Genomic DNA, 6,011 nt, shown 5'->3' on the forward strand with positions numbered 1-6,011 from the left:
GAAGGAGTCAGGTTGGGGGGACCTAGGGCTTACCTGTCGTTTCTTAGAGGAAAGAGAAAAGCTTGGAAAGAACTGCTTTCTTTGGGAAAAAAAAAAAGTTTATATAGACAGATGGCCCATCGATGATATTGTGATTTTGTGTTGTTAATGCACCAGCTGGCTAATGATTAGGTAAAATAGTGTAGGTACTCTAGAAAGAAAGATAAAGCAGATGTAAAGAACAAAAGTAGTTTTACCTTCAAAAATATAGTTGAATTTAAGTGCTCCCTAAAATAAAGTGTGGGTTATTTTTTAAATGATACCATAAAGAAGGTTAGCACTCGAATCTCATTTCATTACAAAGCCTTTTAATCAAACAGAATGGAATTCGTGGACCTGCTCTGACATTAAAAAGCTGAGAAGTTAGATGGTAGATGGCAAACTCAAGAAGTCTGAACTCTGAATGAGACGTTTGAGAATCCTTGGTGGCCACTCCCGTTGGCTTGCTGCATAGCCATGAACTTTACCCGCATTATTGAGATGCCAGCATAATGACCAAAAGATGAAATTGGTCTTTTTAAACGCATTACTGTTCAAATTCTGTCTGTCCATTTAAAAATTGTTGCATTAAATTCACTTTAGAATTGTCTCAGTGGTAAGAGGAAAGCACACGCTATACCATTGATGAAACCATTAAAATTCTGATCTGGATATTGGATTATTGCAAGGTTTCCTTTATTTACAAGTACTTAGTTTCCTGTAAAATGCAGGAGAATTTACCTGAAGGAAAGTAAAATTTTAAACTTCACTGGGAAATCTCATCATACCTTGAGAGCTTTTTTGTTTTATCTGCATGTTTGCACCCTCAAGCTTTGTATGCACTGAACACAAATTGCACATAGAAATAAAATTTAGGCTAGCTGATCTTACTAATTGTAAGCGAAAATTTTTTTAAGGCCAGAGGAATGGAGTACCGCCCTCCCTCACCACCATTTTTGCTGAACATCACTCATCAACTATTTTGTACAATCTATTAATAAGATTTGTCTTCACTGTACATTTTGCAATTTCTTCTCCCTTTGCCACCTGACGTTGAAATTTAAACCTGCTTTCAAAATGCTCTCTGACCTCTTCAGGTAAAACTAGGATCCTATTAATGTCGGTTTCTTGCAAGAACCTATTATCTCTAGAAAATCTGATGGGGGTACTAGCTCTTCGAGTTGGTTCATTAAGGGGGACAGACTTGAGAATCTCTACAGCCGGGAAACATCTTAGGGACCGTTCAACCTCCCCTACTTAACAAGGATCTTAGGGACCATCCAATCCCCTTGACGGCTGTGATGATTGATACGCATGGACCCAGGATCGGATCGGATGTGAATCTGAATGCACAGAATGAATGTTGAGGGGACATAGTTCAGTCCATGACAGGCAGGGGATATGAAACAAAAACAATAATAAAACGCCTGGAAAAGTGAGAAACTATACAAGAAAATGTATTCATAGCTCCTAGTTGATATCATTCCATTGTCTTCCCGCAGGGCTGCTATTGAGAAGTCTTAGGACAATATATGTCACTCTCCCCCTCCCTCTCTTTCCCGCCCTCCTCCCCACCCTCCTCCACTTTCATAATATTTCTTTTAAAGCCCTCGGTTCCTTGGAATTTTACAGTTGTAAGATACTTCCCTTGTCACTCAAAGACTTTTTTATTGGAAAGGCTCGTATCTCTTTCACAGTAAGGCCAATTTTCAGAGTTCGTTTTAGTTACTAATTTACTTTCATCCAATTTCTGTTTCCCCTTTTCAGCACTCATGTTAGTTAGATGTTGAACCTTCTGCCAAATGTGACCTCATAGGCACCCAGGACTGCGGTGTCTGGGCCAGGAAGAACAAGACTAAGCATCCTCAGGCTATATCTAGGGGAAGCTGGTTCACGCTGGGATGATACTGGAGGTAAGGGGTAGGTTGAGTGGGTTTGAGGCGTGAGAGATGTCTGATACACCCACACGTGTATGGATGCGTCATTTTATGGAAGGTCCTCAGTTCTTTTCATCTCTTTGTCTATCCTTGTGTCAACACCATACTGACTGAATTATTACAACTTTACAATAGTTCTTGATGTCCAATGGAGTAAGTCCTATCATGTTATTGTGAAGACTGTCTCGGCCCTTTACATTTATTTCTGAATCAATCTGAGTCTGCTTATACAATTCCATAAAAAATAAATAAAACTCTGCTGGGATTGCTTGGATGCAATGACCAGTTTGAGGAGAACTGACATCTTTACAATATTGAATCTTTCAACCTAGAAACATGACACAGCCTTCTACTATTTGGGGGTTGTTTTTTTTTTTTTTTAGGATTTTATTTATTTATTTGAGAGACAGAGTGCATGAGTGGGGGGCAGAGGCAGAGGGAGAAGGAGACTCCTTGCTGAGCAGGGGCTGGATCCCAGGACCCCAAGATCATGACCTGAGCCGAAGGCAGGCGCTTAACTGACTGAGCCACCCAGGTGCCCCTATTCTGGTCTTTCTTAATTCCGCTCGATGCTATAATTTCCCATGCAAAATTCTGCAGATCCTTTGTTAGACTAATCCTGAGATATTTCATGCTGCTTGATACCGGTATAAGTGATACCAGTTTTAAATTTTCATTTTCTGGTGATGCATAGAAATACACTTGATTTTTATATATTGACCATATATCCAGCAATTTTGGCAAGCTTCTAGTTTGTCTGATTCCTTTGGATTTTCTGTGTGTGAAATCATGTCATCTGTGGATATGACAGTTTCATTATTTTTTGAATCTTATCTGATTCCTTTTTCCTGTGTTACCGAGTGGCTAACACCTCCAGGGCAATGTTAAATAAAAAGTGATGACAGTGGACAGCCTTGCCTTTCTCCTGATTATAGGAGAAAAACACTGAGCATTTCCCCACTCAGTGTATTAACTGTAGGTTTACTATATTATTATTATTGTTATGATTCAGTATGATACTGGCTGTAGGCTTATGGCATATATACCAGCTTGAAGTTCTCTTCTGGATGTGGTGAATTGTTTTTTTTTAAAAATAATAAATAGGTGTTGAATTTTGGCAAGTGCTTTTTCCACATTTATTAACATGCTCTTGTTTTCCTTATTAATATAGAGGATAACACTGATTTTTCAAATATCAAACTAATGGTGCCCTTCTGGAATAAATCCCATTTGTTGATGTTTTGTCCTTCTAAAATATTGGTAAACTCAATTCGGTATTTTAATAAATAATTTTTTTTTAAGATTTTATTTATTTATTTGTCAGAGAGAGAGGAGCTAGAGCGAGCACAGGCAGACAAGAGTGGCAGGCAGAGGCAGAGGGAGAAGCAGGCTCCCTGCCAAGCAAGGAGCCCGATGTGGGACTCGATCCCAGGACGCTGGGATCATGACCTGAGCCGAAGGCAGCTGCTTAACCAACTGAGCCACCCAGGCGTCCCTAAATAATTTTTTTTATAGAGATATTATTCTATGGTTTTCTTTAAACATCTTTATCAGATTTTGGTACCAGTGTTTTCCTGGCCTCCTAAACCAGTTTGGACGTATGTTCCTTTCTTCTCTATTTTCCGTAAGTTTGGGTAAAATCATTTCCTCCTTAAATGTAACTAATCAGTGAAATCAACTGGACTTACGAGTTTTCTCTGTGGGGACATTTTTGATAACAAATTACTTTTTGGTGATAGCATAAATAAGGCTATTAAGGTTTTTTATTTGATTTTGTACGAGTTTTGGTTAAGTTGTATTTTTCAAGGAATTTGTTCATTTTACCTAAACTGTCAAACTTATTGTCATAATATTCTCTTGATATCCTTTTGATAAGTGTAGAATCTATAAGTGATGACCCCTCTTTTATTACTTATCTTGCTAATTTGTTCTCCCTCGCCCCCCCTTAATCTTGTTAGGGGCTTATCAATTTTATTAAGACTTATAATGCCAAAATTTGATTTTCTTAATTTTTGTCTTTTCTATTTCATTGATTCTGATTTTATCTTTATTATTTCCTTTTACTTACTTTGGATTGTTTTCTTCATCCTACTACCTTTCCAAAGTGGAAGCTTAAACCATTGGTATTGAACCTTTCTCTCAAAGACAAGCATTCGAGGTTTTAAATTTCCATCCAAATACAGCATCAGCTGCATTCTACAGAATTTGGTAGCCATTTAGAAGTGTATTGTTTAATAGAAAATATTCAAGGCTTCTCTAGATCTTATTGTTATTGAAGCTATTTTAATTCCATTGTGATCAGAAAACATCCTTCATAAGACTGCAATCCTTGGAGATTTTTTACTGAGACTTGTTTCGTTGTCCTGCATACGATCTATCTTGGTGATGATTGTGTGTGCACTTGAGAAGAGTATGTCTCCCGTGGTTGGGGTTGTAATCTCTAAATGTCAAGTAAGTGTATGTGGTTGACATCACACTCAGGTCTTCCTGATTTTTTTCTTGGTCTAGTTGTTGTATCTATTATTTAAGAGAGGAGTGCTGAACTTGTCAATTTTCTTTATGGAGTCTTTCTTGAGTTCTATCGCTTTTTGATTCATGAACTTTTAAGCTCTGCGTTTAGGTGTGAACACTTAGAGTTGTTGTCTTCTTGATATATTGGTCCTTTTATTATTGTGCAGTGTCCTTCACTATCTCTGAAAATTCTTGTCTTGAAGACAACTTCATTCCAGCTGTCTCACAGTTAGTTTGCGTGGTGTATCATTTTCCATCCTTTTACTTTCAATCTGCCTTTGGATTCAAAGGATAAACTACGAACAGCTGACTCTTATTTTTTCATCCAATCTGCCCATCTGCCATTTGATCCAAATATTGTCTATTTACATTTAGTTTTTGATATGGTTGATTTTCCATTTTGCTTCCCCCCTTATTCTATATTGGTCTACCATTTTGTTTTTGGGGTGCTACTTTTATCAGTTTTAATATCCATGGTGTAGTCACCTCAAAAACCCACATTTTTTAATAAAAAAATTTAAAATAAAAAACCACTTTTTTCCTGAAGCATGTTTTATGAAGCAAATGCAACAGTGATAATTAAACCTAAGGAAGACGTACTAAAAAAGATTATTGGCCTTTGAGTCTGGACTTTTTGTACAGTAGTTAATAATTCGCTCAATCTCTAATTCAGAAATTAGTCTTAGTTTCCTTTCTTTTCTGAAATCAATTTTATTCATTTTTTTGTAGGAAATTATCCACTTCATCTGTGTTTTCAAACTTATTTTTCTCAAACAGTATAAGGTAAGCTATTAAGATTTTTAAATGTTCTGCTTCTCCTTTTTTACATCTGTATTTTCTCTCCTTCCACACTTCTATCCCTTTTTTTTATTATGTTGGCTTCCAGAATTTACAGATGCCATGGGAGGCTCCCTTTTATCCGTTTCCTCCTTCTGAATCGTGGCCTTTTGAAACCTCACTTTCTTGGTAATTTCTCAATGCCTTAGCACAGGTCTTTTATACTGAATCCAGATTTTCTAATCCTCAGCAAAAGGGTTGGTTTGAATTCCTTTGCCACCATTTCACTGAAAACACAACTTTCACTATTTAAAAAAAAAAAAAAAATCTTCACAAAATTTTGTGTATCTCCTCAGTGCAAAATTCAAACAAGTTTGAAGGCAGTAGTAATGGGTCTGGGTCTGACCAATAGAAACCATTTTATAAAATGTTTGTATAGTGGGGTTGTCTGAATTTGCTTTGGGGTTAATTTCTATTGATCCTTTCCACCCCCCCTCCCCGCACCCCCCTCCCCCAGCCTATGAAAGTGAAGTAAGCAAGGCAGATGAGCATGCTGATTCCGTGCCTGACAATTCAGATCTTCACCACAGGAGGGCAGTCTGAGCCGGACTGTAAACCATCCTTCCAGCCTGGGTAGCCGAGGAGCTCACTAAATTGTTTACCGATGGTGGACATCAGGTTTCTGCGGTGAAGGAGGTAGAAGATAAATGGGAAAACAGGTCTGCCTGGCAGTTTCTCTTGAATTTTGGGTAGGACTCTGCCTTTGCT

Source organism: Enhydra lutris, unplaced genomic scaffold (genome assembly GCF_002288905.1).
Source record: "Enhydra lutris kenyoni isolate GAN:26980312 unplaced genomic scaffold, ASM228890v2 scaffoldscaffold17, whole genome shotgun sequence".
In the NCBI taxonomy this organism is placed as follows: Eukaryota; Metazoa; Chordata; class Mammalia; order Carnivora; family Mustelidae; genus Enhydra; species Enhydra lutris.